This window comes from Bufo bufo, chromosome 2 (genome assembly GCF_905171765.1).
Source record: "Bufo bufo chromosome 2, aBufBuf1.1, whole genome shotgun sequence".
NCBI lineage: Eukaryota > Metazoa > Chordata > Amphibia > Anura > Bufonidae > Bufo > Bufo bufo.
Window position 1 is genome coordinate 764,270,618 of NC_053390.1, and position 23,739 is coordinate 764,294,356.

Consider the following 23,739-nt stretch of genomic DNA (forward strand, 5'->3'; position numbering starts at 1 on the left):
CAGGCTGCCACAGGATATTTTTCCCTACAAAGCCAGTGGCATATTGGTTCTGGCTACGGGTCGGTCGAGGCACATATCTGGCATCCAGCCGCTTAGGGGCAGTAGTGTGTACTGGTTCCTCTTCTGATTCTAACTCTCCTTGGGCTCCCAGGACTCTGGTTCTGGAACGGGTTGGGTGATTCCAGTGGTGTATGGTCCGCAAGTGCTCTCTGCTGGGGTAAACTCGACAACCTACTCCACATAGAGGCTGTGGAGGTGGCTGGGCAGGTTGCGGCATTTCACAGCTCGATGGTTCACATAATAATCGTGACCTGAGTCAAAGTCTCTAATAAACCAAACCCTCTTAACTTGCAAAAGGATAAAACTTTACCGCGTTTTCACCAGCAGAATAGTGAGTGCAGCTCTGGGGTATAATACAGTCTATAATTTTAGAGCAGTATGGGATAAGTGATGTAATGTGTTAGCCCAGCGGTCCGTGTCGGCACTGCTGCCCCTACCCATGGGCGCTGGGCTCCCTCTTTCCCTCCTGCTGCCATGCGCCGTGCTGACAAGCGCGGGCAGCAGGTAGCTCAACTGTTGCATCTGTGCTCCATGCCAGAGTTTACTTCCTGCTGGAGACCTGTACTGTTTGTTAGGGCTTGTATGGGTGTGTCTCTCCTCACTTGTGAGGCAGCACGTACACGCCCTCTGTCTCACCAGCCTATGGCTGGATTGCAGGACGTATTTAAAGGTGCCTCCTATCACAGGAAGATGCCTGAGCAACTCATGGTCACTAGCTTGTCTAGTTCCAAGTGTGAAGGTGTTTTTCAAATTCTGCTTTGCTGTGTACTGGAACCTGCTTTCGGAATTATCGGATTTCGCCTGTTTGGCACCTGCCTCTGACCTCGGACTTCGTTTACAGACCTTGCTTGATCGCTGCCTGCCCTGACCCCGGACTTCCTGACCACATACTTCCCATCGGTGCTTGCACCGGTATCTCTGACCCCCTGGTCAGTTGGCACTAACTTGGGCACTGCTCTTGAGTGGCACCTGGCAACTACTCTAACGGCCCAAGCCTATCCTCACCGTCAGAGGCTAGTTGCTTAGTCACGCCCCTCCAGAGTATAGCCAGTCAGTGGCACAGTGGGTCCACACCCGCTTGCATAACAAATGTATGTTCACAGTGACTCCACCAGCAGAATCGTGAGTACAGCTCTGGAGTATAATACAGGCTGTAACTCAGGATCAGGGCAGGATAAGAAATGTAATGTATGTACACAGTTACTGCACCAGCAGAATAGCGAGTGCAGCTCTGGAGTATAATACAGGATGTAACTCAGGATCACTATAGGGTAAGTATTGTATGTACACAGTAACTGCACCAGCAGAATAGTGAGTGCAGCTCTGGAGTATAATACAGGATGTAACTCAGGATCACTACAGGATAAGTAATGTATGTACACAGTGATTTCACCAGAAGAATAGTGAGTGCAGCTCTGGAGTATAATACAGGATGTAATTCAGGATCACTACAGGATAAGTAATGTATGTACACAGTGATTTCACCAACAGAATAGTGAGTGCAGCTCTGGGGTATAATACAGTCTATAATTCTGGATCAGTATGGGATAAGTGATGTAATGTATGTTCACAGTTGCTGATCTTTTTAGTATATAATAGCCATCTCTAGGGAGGCTGGACACTTGAGTGAGGCCGACATGAGGGGTTTTGGGTGCCAGGGCCGGGAGAGAAGGGGCTGCGGCCGAGTTAGTGGGGCGGGAGTTTGAGAGGGTGGGGTATAGTTAATAAAAGGGGGCGTGTGCATGCAAGGCGGCGCCATTTTGCAGGGAGAAAGACGAGTGGACATCTCCCTCCCACCCTCCCTCTGGTTTGTTATTAGGGGGTGTTTGGTGTTTTGCTGATGTTGCGGCAGTCGAGGCGGGGGAAGGTCATAGAAGCTGGTGGTTTTGGATGGTGTGGAAAATGTGAGGGCCTCCAGGATGGGTGCTGGACTCTCATAGTTGGGGCATTTGGTTCGTTCAGAGAGGCGTCAATCAGTTGGTGTCTCCGAGTTGGAGTTTTGCGGCTGGAGGCAAGATGGAAGTGCCGGGTTGGCGTGTTTATACATATATGTTTAGGAATTTGGGGCTTCTATGACCTCCCTCGTCAGGGGGTATGTCAATGTCATTGTTATATATATATTTATATATTTGTTATGTATTTATTTATTTTATTAATAAACGGCTGTTGTGGCCGATTTAACCCAACCCAGTCTGTGAGTGTTCATTTTGGATAAGAAGGGGTTGGGGTACAGGGTATCTTTTTTTAGTGGGCAGTAGACCCTGGCGTATAACCAATAACCCAGTCAAGACTTTAATATGGTTTTAAAAGGCAACAACCTGTGTAATTTCTACGGGAAGCGGTGTGTGCCTTTCCTTCTGTATATTTGCTCTGGAGATTACATTGATATCAGCAGTGAGAAGCTGACGCGCTGATGCTTTACAGTCAGGTCCATAAATATTGGGACATCGTCACAATTCTAACATTTTTGGCTCTATACACCACCACAATGGATTTGAAATGAAACGAACAAGATGTGCTTTAACTGCAGACTGTCCGCTTTGAGGGTATTTACATCCAAATCAGGTGAACGGTGTAGGAATTACAACAGTTTGCATATGTGCCTCCCACTTGTTAAGGAACCAAAAGTAATGGGACAGAAAAATAATCATAAATCAAACTTACACTTTTTAATACTTGGTTGCAAATCCTTTGCAGTCAATTACAGCCTGAAGTCTGGAACGCATAGACATCACCAGACGCTGGGTTTCATCCCTGGTGATGCTCTGCCAGGCCTCTACTGCAACTGTCTTCAGTTCCTGCTTGTTCTTCGGGCATTTTCCCTTTAGTTTTGTCTTCAGCAAGTGAAATGCATGCTCAATCATATTCAGGTCAGGTGATTGCATAACATTCCACTTCTTTCCCTTAAAAAACTCTTTGGTTGCTTTTGCAGTGTGCAGTGGGGTGTGGAGAGTGCGGGCCGCACCGGGTGACACTAGCAGGGCCAGCCGGCAGCGCCCTGCCTGTGTCACAACTTGCACGCTTCTCATTTACAAATCCCAGGCATAGTCATAGTTTGGCCCCAATGCATTCTGGATAGATGCGGATCCGTTCGGAGTGCATCAGTTTTGCTCCGTTCCGCCTTCATTCCGCTCTGGAGGCGGACACCGGGGTGCTGCTTGCAGTGTGGGTCAGTGGGGACGGATCCGTTTGACGTTGACTCAATGTGGTGCGGTTGCGGGCGGATCCGTCCCCTGTTGACTTTCGGTGTGGGGTTGGGACGGATCCGTCTGACCAACAATTGGATTTAAACTTTTTTACATAGAATGCGGACGGATCCGTTCTGAACGGATGCCATCGTTTGCATTTATAGGTGCGGATCCATCTGTGCGGATGGCAGACGGATCCGCACCTAACGCAGGTGTGAAAGTGGCCTAAGATATGTTCATTATGTGTATGTATGCGTCACCTGTGATACTGGATCTCCTCCCCTGGACCGCTGAATGGTTCCCATTCCAAGCTCCAGGTGCAGACACTTTGCTGATTAGAGGGGGTTGGACCTTGTGATACATAAAAAGGAACAGTTTTAATATGTGTGTTATGTCTTGATGAAGGGCTGGATTCTGTAGCCCGAAACATGTTACTACAGCTTTTTCCTGTGATTTTTGGTAGATTTTATGTGATTAGCCAATAAAGAACTATTCTTTTACTCCACAAGAAGCTGGATTCTCTCTTTCTATCAGGCATAGTCATCTGTATTGTCATTCTCAGGAGAGTGAGAGATGTGTCTTGGATTCAAACCCACAACCTTCTGTATCAGAGGCAAAGCACTTAACCACACAGCTATAATATCTGCAGAGCCACTGACTGAAAAAATATGAGACTTCTACTGTAGACTCTGTTATAGCTGGCTAAGTGTACATCTATACACATGAGAGCTGCCCCAACACACCCAGCACTAGTATATCTATATATGACAGCTGTCCCAGCACACTTAGCTCTGCTATATCTCTATATATGATAGCTGCTCCAGCACACCCAGCTCTGCTACATCTAATACACATGACAGCTGCCCCAGCACACTCAGCTCTGCTATATCTCTATACAGTTGCAAGAAAAAGTATGTGAACCCTTTGGAATGATATGGATTTCTGCACAAATTGGTCATTGTCATGGTCTTACCTGCTTGCTGCTCTCCTTCGTTTGACATGTGCTGGCGGCCATCTTGGGTCCTGGGTTTCTTGTAGCCTTCCACCCTGCGGCTCCTCCTTCCCCTGGGAGGAGCTGGATGCCTAGCTCATATATATAGGAGGTCTGTGGCTTCAGTTCCTTGCTTGGTCCTCTTGTGTTCACATGCTTCTAAGACTGCTGCTGCTTCTGGTTCCTGATCCTGGCTTCGTCTGACTACCCTGCTGGTTCCTGATCCTGGCTTCGTCTGACTACCCTGCTGGTTCCTGATCCTGGCTTCGTCTGACTACCCTGCTGGTTCCTGATCCTGGCTTCGTCTGACTACCCTTCTGGTTCCTGACCTCTGGCTTCGCAAAGACTCTGCTCGGTTTCACCATCCGTTTGGACTTTTGCTTTACAGCTTTATTTTCAATAAAGCCTTCTATTTTCACTTATCTCTTGTTGTACGTCTGGTTCATGGTTCCCTGACATTAGGACCAAGCCATGAATTCTGACGGTACAGGGCCATCCTCGCTACCCACGCTGGTTGCCAGACTTGATCAGCAGGATCACCTGTTGGGTCGGTTCGCTGTGGCGTTGCAAACCCTGCTTGAACGCACGGCTCATTTCGCTCCCGTTGCCGATGGGTCGGTTGTCGCTCCTGGGCTCGCTCCTACTGCCGCTCCGGTTGTTGCGCCAGAGTCTACCCCGACACCTGTTGTTGCGCCTGTGGTGTTTCGGGGTATGACCGGTTCTGCCCCTCTTCCACAGCGCTTTGGGGGAGAGCCAACTCAGTGCCGAGGTTTCCTTAACCAGGTGGGCATTTATTTCGAGTTGCTGCCACATGCCTTTCCTACTGAGAGATCAAAGGTGGGCTTCTTGATCTCGCTGCTCTCGGACAAGGCCTTGGCCTGGGCCAGCCCTTTATGGGAGAACAACAATCAGGTGGTTGCCGAGTTTTCCGGTTTTGTTGCTTCTCTTCGGAAGGTATTCGATGTGCCGGCTCGTGCTGCCTCTGCTGCGAAGCTCCTTATGTCCATCAGACAGGGTTCACGATCCGTAGCTGAATACGCCATTGAGTTTCGTACCCTGGCAGCAGAGGTGGGCTGGAATAATGAGGCTCTGGTCGCTGCTTTCTCTCATGGTCTCTCGGATGCCTTGAAGGATGAGGTTGCAGCTAAGGACCTACCAGTTGAGCTCGAGTCTCTTATTTCTTTCCTGATTTTGATTGACACCAGACTCAGGGAGAGACCTTCCTTTAAGGAGAACCTGCGGAGGTCTTCTAACAGATTGGTGCCTACGTTTGCTGTCCCACCCGTGCCTCCCTCTCCTCCCACGCCTCCTGGGGATGACTTGTCTGGGGGTGAACCCATGCAGCTGGGGTTTGCTCGCCTGTCCGAGGGGGAGAGGGCACTCCGGAGACGCGAGGGCCGATGCATGTACTGTGGTCTCGGTGGGCATTTTCGGTTGGCATGTCCGAACCGTCCGGGAAACGCTCGTACCCTGAGATCCTGTCGGGGGCAGATCTTGGGTGGAGTCTCCTCGTCCCCGGTTTCCCGTGTTGACAAACCACTGATCACTGTTGTCCTCTCCTGGGTCGGGGGCTCGGTGACGACCCAGGCGTTGGTGGACTCTGGTGCTGGTGGTTTGTTCATTGATAGTGTGTTCGCTGCCGCCAATTCCATTCCTCTGCAGGCTCGAGGTTCCCCACTGGCTCTTGAGGCGATAGACGGCAGACCCCTTCTGCCGCCACACATGACTCATGAGACCCTTCCAGTGGGGATAGCCATTGGTGCCGTTCACAGAGAGTCGGTCTGCCTCCAGGTTATTTCGTCTCCACACTACTCGGTGGTCTTGGGGTACCCCTGGCTCCAGAAACATAATCCGACTTTCGATTGGAGATCGGTTGAGATCCTCTCGTGGTCACCGCAGTGTGGGGCTAGTTGCATCCATGGGTCTGTCAAGTTGCTGTGTACTTCCTCGGACTCTCTGTTGCCTCCTGAATACGAGGAGTACCGGGATGTATTCGATAAGGTGCGCGCGGTTGCCCTACCTCCGCACCGCCCATACGATTGTGCCATAGAGTTACAATCTGGTGCCGTTCCTCCTCGTGGCAAAGTCTATCCACTGTCGGTAGCGGAGAATGAGGCCATGGAGGAGTACGTGAGGGAGGCGCTTTCACGCGGACACATTCGCAAATCTTCGTCCCCGGCAGGGGCTGGATTTTTCTTTGTGAAAAAGAAGGGCGGTGAGTTGAGGCCTTGCATCGATTACAGGGGTCTCAATCGCATCACGATCAAGAACGCTTACCCGATACCCTTGATTTCCGAGCTGTTCGATCGCCTTAAAGGGGCCACGGTCTTTACCAAACTCGACCTGAGGGCGGCATATAACCTGGTAAGGATCAAGGCGGGCGATGAGTGGAAGACCGCGTTTAACACCAGGACCGGTCATTACGAATCCTTGGTTATGCCCTTTGGGTTGTGCAATGCGCCCGCAGTCTTTCAGGAATTCATCAACGATGTTTTCCGTGACCTGTTGCAGCAGTGTGTGGTAGTCTATTTGGATGACATCTTGGTATATTCTGAATCCATGGAGGCCCACATTCTGGATGTCAGACGAGTGTTGCAACGGTTACGAGAGAACAAGCTGTTCGGTAAGCTTGAGAAATGCGAATTTCACCGATCCCATGTAACCTTCTTAGGTTACATCATTTCCGCTGAGGGGTTCTCCATGGATCCTGAGAAGGTTTCGGCTGTCTTACAGTGGCCCCAGCCCAGTGGTCTTCGTTCCCTGCAGCGCTTTTTGGGCTTCGCCAATTATTATCGGAAGTTCATCAGGGACTTTTCCATGCTGGCCAAGCCTCTCACGGATCTGACCAGGAAGGGCAGTAATTCCCAGGTCTGGCCGCTCGAGGCCATCCGAGCTTTTGAGGCCCTAAAGTCCGCCTTTGTGTCGGCTCCGATTCTGTCGCATCCCAACCCTGGGTTGCCCTTTGTCCTCGAGGTGGACGCGTCTGAGACGGGAGTAGGCGCCCTTCTGTCTCAGCGTAGAACACCAGAGGGTCCTCTGCTTCCTTGTGGGTTTTACTCCCGGAAACTGTCTTCCGCGGAGTGCAACTATCAGATTGGTGACAGGGAGTTATTGGCCATCGTGCAGGCCCTTAAAGAATGGAGGCACTTGCTCGAGGGTTCGGTGGTTCCGGTTCTCATCCTGACGGACCACAAGAATCTGACCTACCTTTCTGAGGCCAAGAGATTGACACCACGTCAGGCCAGATGGGCTCTGTTCTTGTCACGTTTTAATTACGTGGTCTCCTACCTACCCGGTTCCAAGAACATCAGGGCGGATGCCTTATCACGGCAGTACTCCGAGCTGTCCAGGGAGGAGTCGATTCCGACTTCGGTCATACCTCCTAATCAGATCCTGGCCGCCATTCGCACCAGCCTGACCTCTCCCCTGGGTGAGCAGATTTTGGCGGCTCAATCTGGTGCTCCCTCTGGGAGACCCAACGGCAGATGTTTTGTGCCTGAGGAGTTGCGCACTCGGTTGTTGCGAACCTACCATAACTCCAAGACCGCGGGGCATCCTGGAAAGAATCAGCTGTCCTGGGCTGTTTCACGTCTGTTCTGGTGGCCTTCCCTACGTTCCGACATCGCCGCATATGTAGCGGCATGCTCCGTTTGTGCCCAGAGTAAGTCCCCTCGGCACCTTCCGTTGGGCCTTCTGCAACCCATAGCCACCGGGGAGCGCCCATGGTCACACCTGGGGATGGATTTCATTGTGGACCTCCCTGCATCCCGAGGCCATACGGTCATTCTCATGATTGTGGATCGGTTTTCCAAAATGTGCCACTGTGTTCCTCTCAAGAAGTTACCCTCTGCACAAGAGTTGGCCACGATTTTTGCCAGGGAGGTCTTCCGGTTGCACGGTTTGCCTAAGGAGATTGTGTCGGATCGGGGGAGTCAGTTTGTGTCCAGGTTCTGGCGCGCCTTTTGCTCCCAGTTGGGGATTCATCTCTCCTTCTCCTCGGCCTACCACCCTCAGTCCAATGGGGCCGCAGAACGATCCAATCAGGCCTTGGAGCAATTCCTTCGTTGCTATGTCTCCGATCACCAAGACAATTGGGTTGACCTCCTGCCTTGGGCTGAGTTTGCCAGGAACACGGCGGTGAACTCTTCCTCTGGGACGTCTCCCTTCATGGCCAATTATGGGTTCCAACCTGCCGTGTTACCGGAGGTATTCTCTCCCCAGGATATTCCGGCTGTGGAGGATCACCTTTCCGTCCTACGTGCTTCTTGGGTACAGATCAAGAAGTCCCTTGAGGTCTCTGCGCAGCGCCAGAGATTCCAGGCTGATCGCAGACGAGCGCCTGCTCCTTCCTACCAGGTCGGAGACCGTGTATGGTTGTCCACCCGCAACCTCAACCTTCGAGTGCCCACTCCCAAGCTGGCGCCTCGCTTTGTTGGTCCCTTCCGAGTGCTTCGCAGGGTAAACCCGGTAGCCTATGCCCTTGCGCTTCCTCCTGGCATGCGGATCTCCAACGTGTTTCATGTCTCCCTGTTGAAGCCACTGGTGTGTAATCGTTTCACTTCCTCGGTTCCTCGGCCTCGTCCGGTCCAAGTGGGCAATCGTGAGGAATATGAGGTGAGCAATATCCTGGACTCACGCCTGGTCCGCGGTCGGTTGCAGTTTTTGGTCCATTGGCGTGGTTATGGTCCAGAGGAGCGTTCCTGGGTTCCCTCCGCAGATGTCCATGCTCCTGCCTTGCTCCGAGCCTTCCACGCACGCTTCCCTCAGAAACCGTTTTGTGCTCCGCGGAGGAGGGGCCCTTGAGGGGGAGGTACTGTCATGGTCTTACCTGCTTGCTGCTCTCCTTCGTTTGACATGTGCTGGCGGCCATCTTGGGTCCTGGGTTTCTTGTAGCCTTCCACCCTGCGGCTCCTCCTTCCCCTGGGAGGAGCTGGATGCCTAGCTCATATATATAGGAGGTCTGTGGCTTCAGTTCCTTGCTTGGTCCTCTTGTGTTCACATGCTTCTAAGACTGCTGCTGCTTCTGGTTCCTGATCCTGGCTTCGTCTGACTACCCTGCTGGTTCCTGATCCTGGCTTCGTCTGACTACCCTGCTGGTTCCTGATCCTGGCTTCGTCTGACTACCCTGCTGGTTCCTGATCCTGGCTTCGTCTGACTACCCTTCTGGTTCCTGACCTCTGGCTTCGCAAAGACTCTGCTCGGTTTCACCATCCGTTTGGACTTTTGCTTTACAGCTTTATTTTCAATAAAGCCTTCTATTTTCACTTATCTCTTGTTGTACGTCTGGTTCATGGTTCCCTGACAGTCATAAAATGTGATCTGATCTTCATCTAAGTCACAACAATAGACAATCACAGTTTGCTTAAACTAATAACACACAAAGAATTAAATGTTACCATGTTTTTATTGAACACACCATGTAAACATTCACAGTACAGGTGGAAAAAGTATGTGAACCCTTGGATTTCATAACTGGTTGAATCTCCTTTGGCAGCAATAACTTCAACCAAACGTTTCTTGTAGTTGCAGATCAGACGTGCACAACAGTCAGGAGTAATTCTTGACCATTCCTCTTTACAGAACTGTTTCAGTTCAGCAAAATTCTTGGGATGTCTTGTGTGAATCGCTTTCTTGAGGTCATGCCACAGCATCTCAATCGGGTTGAGGTCAGGACTCTGACTGGGCCATTCCAGAAGGCATATTTTCTTCTGTTTAAGCCATTCTGTTGTTGATTTACTTCTATGCTTTGGGTCGTTGTCCTGTTGCAACACCCATCTTCTGTTGAGCTATGTGTCCTCTAGGGCTGTGTGGTTTTAATTTCTTTAAAAAAGGATTTTATAGATATGCAAATGAGTGTTGAATGTGTCCAAGGGGCTGCACTAACCTTACTTGTGCCCAGCCGTGCCCAGCCACGCGCGCCTGTGAAGGAGCCCAGCATCGCCAATGTCTCCTCCTTTCATGAACGATAGATAGCCGTAATCTTGCGATGCGCAAGCTCGCGCATGCGCAGTGCCGGTATAGTGTTCCTTACCTGTGCTGGCATCAGCCTCAGGGAAAGAACTGCGCATGCGCGAGCTCGCGCATTGCGAGATTACGGCTGTCTATCGTTGATGAAAGGAGGAGACATTGGCGGTGCTGGGCTCCTTCACAGGCGGGCGTGGCTGGGCACAAGTAAGGTTAGTGCATCCCCTTGGACACATTCAACACTCATTTGCATATCTATAAATTCCTTTTTTAAAGAAATTAAAACCACATAGCCCTATAGGACACATATATTGCGGACATGCTAGCGGCGATCTAGCCGTGCATGTCCGTATCTCTATAACCCCAAACCTGATGACAGAATCCCTTTAAGTTCTCCTGCAAAATCTCTTGATAAACTTGGGAATTAATTTTTCCTTCGATGATAGCAATCCGTCCAGGTCCTGACGCACCAAAGCAGCCCCAAACCATGATGCCCCCACCACCATACTTCACAGTTGGGATGAGGTTTTGATGTTGGCGTGCTGTGCCTCTTTTTCTACACACATAGTGTTCTAAGTTTCTTCCAAACAACTCAACTTTAGTTTCATCTGTCCACAGAATATTTTGCCAGTACTGCTGTGGAACATCCAGGTTCTCTTGTGCAAACTGTAAACGTGCAGCAATGTTTTTTTTTGGACAGCAGTGGCTTCCTCTGTGGTATCCTCCAATGAAATCCATTCTTGTTTAGTGTTTTACGTATCGTAGATTCGCTAACAGGGATGTTAGCATATGCCAGAGACTTTTGTAAGTCTTTAGCTGACACTCTAGGATTCTTCTTCACCTCATTGAGCAGTCTGCGCTGTGCTCTTGCAGTCATCTTTACAGGACGGCCACTCCTAGGGAGAGTAGCAGCAGTGCTGAACTTTCTCCATTTATAGACAATTTGTCTTACCGTGGACTGATGAACAGCAAGGCTTTTGGAGGTACTTTTATAACCCTTTCCAGCTTTATGCAAGTCAACAATTCTTAATAGTAGGTCTTCTGAGAGCTCTTTTGTGCCAGGCATCATTCACATCAGGCAATGCTTCTTGTGAAAAGCAAACCCAGAACTGGTGTGTGTTTTTTATAGGGCAGGGCAGCTGTAACCAACACCTCCAATCTCATCTCATTGATTGGCTGACACCTCACTCTAATTAGCTCTTGGGGATGTCATTAGTCTAGGGATTCACATACTTTTCCCATCTGCACTGTAAATGTGTACATGGTGTGTTCCATAAAAACATGGTAACATTTAATTCTTTGTGTGTTATTAGTTTAAGCAGACTGTGATTGTCTATTATTGTGACTTAGATGAAGATCAGATCACATGTTATGACCAATTTGTGCAGAAATCCATATTATTCCAAAGGGTTCACATACTTTTTTTGCAACTGTATATTTATCTACTTTATAGTAATACTTAGAGATATATAGATATAGCAGAGCTGAGTGTGCAGGGTCAGCTGTCATGTGTATAGATGTAGCAGAGCTGGGTGTGCTGGGGCAGCTGTCATATATAGAGATATAGCAGAGCTGAGTGTGCTGGGGCAGCTGTCATGTGTATTAGATGTAGCAGAGCTGGGTGTGCTGGAGCAGCTATCATATATAGAGATATAGCAGAGCTGAGTGTGCTGGGACAGCTGTCATATAGAGATATAGCAGTGCTGGGTGTGTTGGGGCAGCTGTCATGTGTATAGATGTACACTTAGCTAGCTATAACAGAGTCTACAGTAGAAATCTCATATTTTTTCAGTCAGTGGCTATGCAGCTCTTATAGCAGTGTGGTTAAGTGCTTTGCCTCTGATACGGAAGGTCGTGGGTTCGAATCCCAGCAGAAACTTTTCTGAAATACAGGCTAAATTAGAAAACACAAGCACTGACTCCATATATGGACATACAGCGCGGGACACAGGAAAAGGCTGCATTGCATCGCATCGCTGACATGGAGGTAAGTATAAGTGTTTTTTTAAATACCCGACTGTTACTGCCTCATGAAGAGGAGCTGGAGGCTCTTGATACTTGCACTTGGGGGGAGGGGGGTTGGCACCTGATACTGGCACATGGGTGGGTATTGCCAGTATTAAGTGCCTCTCTCCTTCCCACCCCCCATGTGCCAGTACCATAGTGCCAACACTATGGTACTGGCACATGGGGGGTGGGAAGGAGAGAGGCACTTAATACTGGCATATTGGGGGGGAGGTGGCACTATGATACTGGGACATGGGGGGAGGAGAGAGGCACTTGATACTGGCACATGGGGGGATTTGGCACTTAATACTGGCACATGGGGCGGTTTGACACTATGATACTGGCACATGGGGGGTGGGAAAGAGAGAGGCACTTGATACTGGCACATAGGGGGGTTTGGCACTTGATACTGGCACATGGGGCGGTTTGGCACTATGATACTGGCACATGGGGGGTAAAAAAGAGAGAGGCACTATGATACTGGCACATTGGGGGGAGAAATGGCACTTTGATACTGGGACATGTGGGTGGGAGGAGAGAGGCACTTGATACTGGCACATGGGGGGGTTTGGCACTTGATACTGGCACATGGGGCGGTTTGGCACTATGAAACTGGCAAATGGGGGGTGGGAAAGAGAGAGGCACTTGATACTGGCACATGGGGGGGGGTTTGGCACTTGATACTGGCACATGGGGCGGTTTGGCACTATGATACTGGCACATGGGAGGAGAGAGGGCACTATGATACTGGGACATGTGGGGGGGAGGAGAGAGGCACTTGATACTGGCACATGATGGGGGGGCATCTATGGGGACACTTACTGGCACATTATTGGGGGGCATTATGGGGACACTAGGCCGGCATCCTATCAGAGGCCGGACACTGAGGGCATCTACTGGGGCACTATATATGGGGCATTTTATACTGGTACATTATGGGGGGCACTATCAGGAAGGGGGGAGAGGAGCACTATGGGGGAATTTACTGGGGGCACTATATAGGGGTATTTTATACTGGAAAATTATGGGGGCACTTTGGGGACATTAGCTCAACTGGGGTCATTACAAGGGGGTATTTTTTGCACTGTCACATTATAAGGAGAATTATTACTACTGGGGGGGGGGGCATTATGGTGGGCTTTATTACTCCCCCATGGTATGACACCCTAGTAGCAGCACCAGTCTCTCCCTGCTCTGCTATCCCTCTGCCCCTTCTCCAAATCCTTATTATGAAATCTTTCTCATTAGGATAAAGCACAACATCAGCTCCACCGAGCCCCCGGCCAAAGTGTTGAAGTGGCGTCCGAGATCCCCAAGGGCCAATCCAAGTAATTGTAAGTTTTCATGTGAAATATGTTTGTTATACATATATAGCATACACTGTGCCACACAATATACAGTATACCTCTACACTGTGGAGTCTGTTCTATAAGGACTATTGTTTTGTGGCGGCGGACAGAAAATAATCTGGAAGTGCCCTTCCCGAGACCAGGCTCTGACTACTAGGGGGGGTCTGCTGAGCTAACAGATGCCCCCCTACGGCAGTAGCACCACCATAGCCCCCATATATGGCTAAAAAATTATTGCTTCGGGGAAGGGGGGGGGGGTTACACCATTTTCTACCGCACCGGGTGGCACCAGCCCTAGCAACGCCACTGGGTCATTGTCCATATGCACTGTGAAACGACGTCCAATGAGTTCTGAAGCATTTGGCTGAATATGAGCAGATAATATTGCCTGAAAACACTTCAGAATTCATCCTGCTGCTTTTGTCAGCAGTCACATCATCAATAAATACAAGAGAACCAGTTCCATTGGCAGCCATACATGCCCACGCCATGACACTACAACCACCATACTTCACTGATGAGGTGGTATGCTTAGGATCATGAGCAGTTCCTACAGTTGGTACAAGTTGATCTTGGTCTCATCTGTCCATAGGATGTTGTTCCAGAACTGTGAAGGCTTTTTTAGATGTTGTTTGGCAAACTCTAATCTGGCCTTCCTGTTTTTGAGGCTCACCAATGGTTTACATCTTGTGGTGAACCCTTTGTATTCACTCTGGTGAAGTCTGCTCTTGATTGTTGACTTTGACACACATACACCTACCTCATGGAGAGTGTTCTTGATCTGGCCAACTGTTGTGAAGGGTGTTTTCTTCACCAGTGGAAGAATTCTTTGGTCATCCACCACAGTTGTTTTCCATGGTCTTCCAGGTCTTTTGGTGTTGCTGAGCTCACGGTGCATTCCTTCTTTTTAAGAATGTTCCAAACAGTTGTTTTGGCCACGCCTAATGTTTTTTGCTATTTCTCTGATGGGTTTGTTTTGTTTATTCAGCCTAATGATGGCTTGCTTCACTGATAGTGACAGCACTTTGGATCTCATCTTGAGAGTTGTCATGAACATATTCCAAATGCAAATAGCACACTTGAAATGAACTCTGGACCTTTTATCTGCTCATTGTAATTGGGATAATGAGGGAATAACACACACCTTGCCATGGAACAGCTGAGAAGCCAATTGTCATATTACTTTTGGTGCCTTAACAAGTGGGAGGCACATATGCAAACTGTTGTAATTCCTACACTGTTCACCTGATTTGGATGTAAATACCCTCAAATTAAAGCGGACAGTCTGCAGTTAAAGCACATCTTGTTCGTTTCATTTCCAATCCATTGTGGTGGTGTATAGAGTCAAAAATTTTAGAATTGTGTTGATGTCCCAATATTTATGGACCTGACTGTATATGATGATGGGGATTATACATAGAATGTGAATGGAATAAAAGCACAACTAGATATCTAGGGTATGAATGTGTAACTTTCCTCATTTCTTCCTGTGAGTCCAGATAGGGATGCAGTATTATACCCCATCTGCTCTGAGATCCTGGCTCCTGATCATCCTGCAAAACGGACCCTAAAGGGGCAGCACTTGTTCCAATGTGCCCAAAGTGGGCATTTCTGTACGGGCATGAGGCTCAAAATGTATTGTGAATGGGAAGGGACAGGGCATACTGGGTTTCAACCTGCTCAATTTATTGTTCCTTGTGGAAACTCAGTCCATAGGAGAAGACACCGTTATAACTTTATATGCATGCCGATCATGTATTGCCCATATGGAGCTAAGCTGCAGTGTAAAGCAGGACAAACAATGTGTCTCTACATCAGTGCATGAAGCTGACACAGAGACACTTACTGTACCTGAGTGCACAGAGCAGGACATGGCGGCAATACACTATGTCGGTCTGCAGAGCAGAACTCGGGGTTTAGCACTGGAAATGAGGGGTTCACTTCACACCAAAACACATGTTACTGACAGCACACTCACTTCTCACCTAAAGTCATCATTTTCGCAGAGGAATGAAATCCCAACTCCCGTGGCACAGAACAAGCCAACTCAGCGCCCATCAGCGAGACAACATAGAGCGCTAGTCGGGACTCCAGCGGGTGCAGAGCTAGCCACTGATGATGTACTGAGTAAAGAGGGGCCCCGAGGACAGGACAGAGGAAGCAGGGAGCTGGAAATGCAAGCCTGAGCCCCAGACAAGGGACTCAAGACAGGAGCGAGAATTAAGTGTAATTAGGAGGCAGGCCTTTTGTCCAAGACTGTGCCCCCTTCCTCCAGGGGTCCTATAGCAACTGCGTGGTCTGCCTCCGTTGGAGGTACATCGCTGACTCTACCTGCTAATATTTTTATTTTTTCTGTAAAAAAAATTATATCAAATAACCCTCCATGCACACAACCATATCTGTTTTGCGGTCTACAAATTGCGGATTCGCAAAAGCAAAAATCTGGATATGGTCCATGTTACATCCACATTTTTGCGCGCCTGTTGACTTCAAGGGGTATGTGGTCCGGATATAGTTTCTGTCGATACAAAACTTTCCCCTATCCACAAAATTTCTGGGACCACCACTGATCACGAGAACTGGATCCTGTGTCCACTTATAAATTAAGTGGCAGGTCGAGCGTGCACATAGCTACTCTCCATGGGTCTGCTGGAGATAGTCGAGAACAATGCTCAGCTATTTCCAGAAGTCCCATAGACACTGAATGAAGCAGAAGGGAACATGATTGACCTACCTTTTCATTTCTTCGGGGACACAGGATCCCTATTCTCATGATCATGGGGGAACCAGCAGTCCCCACCAATCAATCCCCCACTGTAGGTAGGGAATAAAAAAAATAAGCCTAGCTGTAAAACCAAGAAAGGCCATAACTATCTGAGCAGCAGGGGTCCGACACCCTGCACCCCCATCCAGTTGACTATGAAGATTCATAAAGAGGCTCAGACACACCACTACTTAATATACACTGACTTCTTTATTAACTGCAAGGTATCAAATGTACAGTAGTTGTTCTCATTAGAAGTCAGGGCACTGGTCTTAAATGTAGCCCTGTTGATGATGGACCTTTGACTCATGATGAGTCGGGCCTTCAGCACTCAGGAGAGGAAAAACCCCCAGTGGAGGAAACCTCTAGGGAGCCATGGCTGAAGGACTGCCCCTCCCCTAGGCGGTGGAAAACTGGTGAATGTCAAGTAGGTTGACTTCTGCAGAGACCAAGCCTGGAATCTGCCTTTTGATGCAGCAGGAAATTCACTTCTTTGGTAAATACATCTGTCTGCGGAAAGTCCGGTGAATGACAAGTCCAGTGGTTATTGCAGAGACCAAGCCTGGAATCTGCCTTTGATGCAGCAGGAAACTCACTTCTTTGGTGAATACATCTGTCTGCGGAAAGTCCGGTGAATGTCAAGTCCAGTGGGGAATGCAGAGACCAAGCCTGGAATCTGCCTTTGATGCAGCAGGAAACTCACTTCTTTAGTGAATACGTCTGACTGCAGAAAGTCCGTGGGTGAGTGCAGAGACCGAGCCCGGAATCTGCCTCTTGCTGAAGTGCAGGTCATCTGATCCTGACATGGTGGCCACCATGTCGCTGACTTGTGGTAGAGTCATCACCTCCAGCTGTATCCCATATTCATTGCAGGGACACAGTGAGACCCCCGCTCTGGTACAGTGATCTGCAGATGCAAAAAATATAACTAATTATGACTGAACATGGAAGAACGAAAAATTACATGTAAGTGACACACAATTTACTGTAATAAACTTGGACCCATGTTTCTAACAGCGATACCAACGCTTATCAATGTCATTAACTGTTATAGCTGTTATTCTTGTTCTGGGACCCACTGCTGTATCCAACATAAACAGAATACACCTTATAAGCGTGGGATGATTTATTTTCATATATTTTTGGAGCTCAGGAAGATTTGGAGCTCAGTTTTCCTGATACAAATCACCAAAACCCCTGCTTTCTTACACACTTCCATAGTTAAAATTCTGGGAGCCATTGCTGAAGGTAATCTACATATCAAGGTCAATGGGACCTCCCCCTAGTGGCGACTTTAGGCAGTTAGAATTTTATCATTCTTATATGCCATGTATCAGGCGACTTGGATGATTTTCCACTAATGTCTACTGCTCTAATCATCTTCGTGGAGAATCTAAACCCTACATTATTCTGTGTCATCAGTCTGGTGTCTCCAGAATTTGGCATCATGTCTATTATTATTATGAGCTCCTGTTATAAATCGCATCATATTTTATGACTTCTATAACAAGAATCTTACCTTATTTAGGGCTGTTTTTGGTTCTTAAGGCCAATACCTTCTAGCAGGGGTGACTGGTGAAGATCAGGAGATGGTTTCTTCTGCACCTCATTTTGTCTCAGACCTCTGGTGATCCGATCTGCTGCAATTGCCTTCTTAACCCCAGGCTGTTTTCATTTCCAGTGGTGACCAGTGGATACCGCTGTGTCCAAATTATACAGTATACCTCTACACTGTGGAGTCTGTTCTATAAGGACTATTGTTTTGTGGCGGCGGACAGAAAATAATCTGGAAGTGCCCTTCCCGAGACCAGGCTCTGACTACTAGGGGGGGTCTGCTGAGCTAACAGATGCCCCCCTACGGCAGTAGCACCACCATAGCCCCCATATATGGCTAAAAAATTATTGCTTCGGGGAAGGGGGGGGGGGTTACACCATTTTCTACCGCACCGGGTGGCACCAGCCCTAGCAACGCCACTGGGTCATTGTCCATATGCACTGTGAAACGACGTCCAATGAGTTCTGAAGCATTTGGCTGAATATGAGCAGATAATATTGCCTGAAAACACTTCAGAATTCATCCTGCTGCTTTTGTCAGCAGTCACATCATCAATAAATACAAGAGAACCAGTTCCATTGGCAGCCATACATGCCCACGCCATGACACTACAACCACCATACTTCACTGATGAGGTGGTATGCTTAGGATCATGAGCAGTTCCTACAGTTGGTACAAGTTGATCTTGGTCTCATCTGTCCATAGGATGTTGTTCCAGAACTGTGAAGGCTTTTTTAGATGTTGTTTGGCAAACTCTAATCTGGCCTTCCTGTTTTTGAGGCTCACCAATGGTTTACATCTTGTGGTGAACCCTTTGTATTCACTCTGGTGAAGTCTGCTCTTGATTGTTGACTTTGACACACATACACCTACCTCATGGAGAGTGTTCTTGATCTGGCCAACTGTTGTGAAGGGTGTTTTCTTCACCAGTGGAAGAATTCTTTGGTCATCCACCACAGTTGTTTTCCATGGTCTTCCAGGTCTTTTGGTGTTGCTGAGCTCACGGTGCATTCCTTCTTTTTAAGAATGTTCCAAACAGTTGTTTTGGCCACGCCTAATGTTTTTTGCTATTTCTCTGATGGGTTTGTTTTGTTTATTCAGCCTAATGATGGCTTGCTTCACTGATAGTGACAGCACTTTGGATCTCATCTTGAGAGTTGTCATGAACATATTCCAAATGCAAATAGCACACTTGAAATGAACTCTGGACCTTTTATCTGCTCATTGTAATTGGGATAATGAGGGAATAACACACACCTTGCCATGGAACAGCTGAGAAGCCAATTGTCATATTACTTTTGGTGCCTTAACAAGTGGGAGGCACATATGCAAACTGTTGTAATTCCTACACTGTTCACCTGATTTGGATGTAAATACCCTCAAATTAAAGCGGACAGTCTGCAGTTAAAGCACATCTTGTTCGTTTCATTTCCAATCCATTGTGGTGGTGTATAGAGTCAAAAATTTTAGAATTGTGTTGATGTCCCAATATTTATGGACCTGACTGTATATGATGATGGGGATTATACATAGAATGTGAATGGAATAAAAGCACAACTAGATATCTAGGGTATGAATGTGTAACTTTCCTCATTTCTTCCTGTGAGTCCAGATAGGGATGCAGTATTATACCCCATCTGCTCTGAGATCCTGGCTCCTGATCATCCTGCAAAACGGACCCTAAAGGGGCAGCACTTGTTCCAATGTGCCCAAAGTGGGCATTTCTGTACGGGCATGAGGCTCAAAATGTATTGTGAATGGGAAGGGACAGGGCATACTGGGTTTCAACCTGCTCAATTTATTGTTCCTTGTGGAAACTCAGTCCATAGGAGAAGACACCGTTATAACTTTATATGCATGCCGATCATGTATTGCCCATATGGAGCTAAGCTGCAGTGTAAAGCAGGACAAACAATGTGTCTCTACATCAGTGCATGAAGCTGACACAGAGACACTTACTGTACCTGAGTGCACAGAGCAGGACATGGCGGCAATACACTATGTCGGTCTGCAGAGCAGAACTCGGGGTTTAGCACTGGAAATGAGGGGTTCACTTCACACCAAAACACATGTTACTGACAGCACACTCACTTCTCACCTAAAGTCATCATTTTCGCAGAGGAATGAAATCCCAACTCCCGTGGCACAGAACAAGCCAACTCAGCGCCCATCAGCGAGACAACATAGAGCGCTAGTCGGGACTCCAGCGGGTGCAGAGCTAGCCACTGATGATGTACTGAGTAAAGAGGGGCCCCGAGGACAGGACAGAGGAAGCAGGGAGCTGGAAATGCAAGCCTGAGCCCCAGACAAGGGACTCAAGACAGGAGCGAGAATTAAGTGTAATTAGGAGGCAGGCCTTTTGTCCAAGACTGTGCCCCCTTCCTCCAGGGGTCCTATAGCAACTGCGTGGTCTGCCTCCGTTGGAGGTACATCGCTGACTCTACCTGCTAATATTTTTATTTTTTCTGTAAAAAAAATTATATCAAATAACCCTCCATGCACACAACCATATCTGTTTTGCGGTCTACAAATTGCGGATTCGCAAAAGCAAAAATCTGGATATGGTCCATGTTACATCCACATTTTTGCGCGCCTGTTGACTTCAAGGGGTATGTGGTCCGGATATAGTTTCTGTCGATACAAAACTTTCCCCTATCCACAAAATTTCTGGGACCACCACTGATCACGAGAACTGGATCCTGTGTCCACTTATAAATTAAGTGGCAGGTCGAGCGTGCACATAGCTACTCTCCATGGGTCTGCTGGAGATAGTCGAGAACAATGCTCAGCTATTTCCAGAAGTCCCATAGACACTGAATGAAGCAGAAGGGAACATGATTGACCTACCTTTTCATTTCTTCGGGGATACAGGATCCCTATTCTCATGATCATGGGGGAACCAGCAGTCCCCACCAATCAATCCCCCACTGTAGGTAGGGAATAAAAAAAATAAGCCTAGCTGTAAAACCAAGAAAGGCCATAACTATCTGAGCAGCAGGGGTCCGACACCCTGCACCCCCATCCAGTTGACTATGAAGATTCATAAAGAGGCTCAGACACACCACTACTTAATATACACTGACTTCTTTATTAACTGCAAGGTATCAAATGTACAGTAGTTGTTCTCATTAGAAGTCAGGGCACTGGTCTTAAATGTAGCCCTGTTGATGATGGACCTTTGACTCATGATGAGTCGGGCCTTCAGCACTCAGGAGAGGAAAAACCCCCAGTGGAGGAAACCTCTAGGGAGCCATGGCTGAAGGACTGCCCCTCCCCTAGGCGGTGGAAAACTGGTGAATGTCAAGTAGGTTGACTTCTGCAGAGACCAAGCCTGGAATCTGCCTTTTGATGCAGCAGGAAATTCACTTCTTTGGTAAATACATCTGTCTGCGGAAAGTCCGGTGAATGACAAGTCCAGTGGTTATTGCAGAGACCAAGCCTGGAATCTGCCTTTGATGCAGCAGGAAACTCACTTCTTTGGTGAATACATCTGTCTGCGGAAAGTCCGGTGAATGTCAAGTCCAGTGGGGAATGCAGAGACCAAGCCTGGAATCTGCCTTTGATGCAGCAGGAAACTCACTTCTTTAGTGAATACGTCTGACTGCAGAAAGTCCGTGGGTGAGTGCAGAGACCGAGCCCGGAATCTGCCTCTTGCTGAAGTGCAGGTCATCTGATCCTGACATGGTGGCCACCATGTCGCTGACTTGTGGTAGAGTCATCACCTCCAGCTGTATCCCATATTCATTGCAGGGACACAGTGAGACCCCCGCTCTGGTACAGTGATCTGCAGATGCAAAAAATATAACTAATTATGACTGAACATGGAAGAACGAAAAATTACATGTAAGTGACACACAATTTACTGTAATAAACTTGGACCCATGTTTCTAACAGCGATACCAACGCTTATCAATGTCATTAACTGTTATAGCTGTTATTCTTGTTCTGGGACCCACTGCTGTATCCAACATAAACAGAATACACCTTATAAGCGTGGGATGATTTATTTTCATATATTTTTGGAGCTCAGGAAGATTTGGAGCTCAGTTTTCCTGATACAAATCACCAAAACCCCTGCTTTCTTACACACTTCCATAGTTAAAATTCTGGGAGCCATTGCTGAAGGTAATCTACATATCAAGGTCAATGGGACCTCCCCCTAGTGGCGACTTTAGGCAGTTAGAATTTTATCATTCTTATATGCCATGTATCAGGCGACTTGGATGATTTTCCACTAATGTCTACTGCTCTAATCATCTTCGTGGAGAATCTAAACCCTACATTATTCTGTGTCATCAGTCTGGTGTCTCCAGAATTTGGCATCATGTCTATTATTATTATGAGCTCCTGTTATAAATCGCATCATATTTTATGACTTCTATAACAAGAATCTTACCTTATTTAGGGCTGTTTTTGGTTCTTAAGGCCAATACCTTCTAGCAGGGGTGACTGGTGAAGATCAGGAGATGGTTTCTTCTGCACCTCATTTTGTCTCAGACCTCTGGTGATCCGATCTGCTGCAATTGCCTTCTTAACCCCAGGCTGTTTTCATTTCCAGTGGTGACCAGTGGATACCGCTGTGTCCAAATTATACAGAAAACAATATCAATATACACAATGAGGATACAAGGTCTCCTCATGGATGTGGTCCCTATCATCTGATAGTCTGACAAATGTTCCTGGGACACAACTGCCTGATAATCGGGTCTGTAGGACCGAGTTATCATAATAAACTAGGCTATCCCCCCCCCCCTCATAAATAGGTATAACTATAGACACAGCAAAGTTATGGGGCCCATAGGCTAAAAGGCCAATGTTTGTGGGGTGTGATTACCCCGAACATTTGGTGTTGTCTAAGTACTTTCTAAACATACATATATTATCACATGAGAAGACATTATTACAATCCGTACACGGAAATGATCAAACTTAGAATAGTCACTTACCGATGCCAACAAGTCTGTGGGTTGTAGACCTGTGCCATAGGCCAGCGGTTGTAATCTGGGATTGTGTAGAGACTGCAGCTTTGGTGAAGTAGAGGATCCAGGTCTGTTTCGGTAATATCAGGCTTCTGGTCAGGGCGATCTCTTGGCCCATCATAGACTCGACATGTCATGAAAGACATGGAGTCGCTAATTGACCCTTTTGGGAAAGCCTGTGATCCTGCCATTCTGTAGGCAGGATATCAGATGGTCTCTCATCACATCGTGCTGGAAGATCGCCGTGGGTTCACCGTCATCTGCCAGAAACTCAAAGGTAAATGCTATGGCGAACACCCCACAGTCATAGGTGTTTTTCTGCTGATCCACGTTGAGAAATTTTAGATTTTTCAAGGGCTCATTGACCACTACACTGTAGATGTTATTAATCTGCTCGCAAACAGATAGAGGCAATTTGCTGGTCTTGATGCTGTCGGCCACTAGGATGTCGCCATTTTTGAAGCAGGTGGTCAGCCAGTGCACCCTGTCCTCGTCGTAGTGGATTTGTACGGCCTTCTTTAGCACACTGTACCCTGGAAAGAGAATAGCAGCGGCGGGCTGCAGGCCATCAAAGTCCCCAAACTGATTCTGCAGGAGATCCTGGGCCTTATTAATGATGTCATCGTCCAGCATGCCTTCCTGGCCGCTGCTCTTCAGGATGGATAAGTGCTTTGGAGACAAGTTGTTCTGTGCTCTCCGGGTATAGGCCATCTCCACTTGTGATGTTCCCAGCTCCGGGCTTCCTACATCTTTGGTAGATGGAGCGGACATGTTTTCTGCCGCAGCTCTTTTGGCTGGTGGAAATGTCCCGGACTGACTGTCATTGGAGGTTGGTGCTTTCCGTTTAAGACTGGCTTTGGAAGCTTCACGAGATGCCTTTAA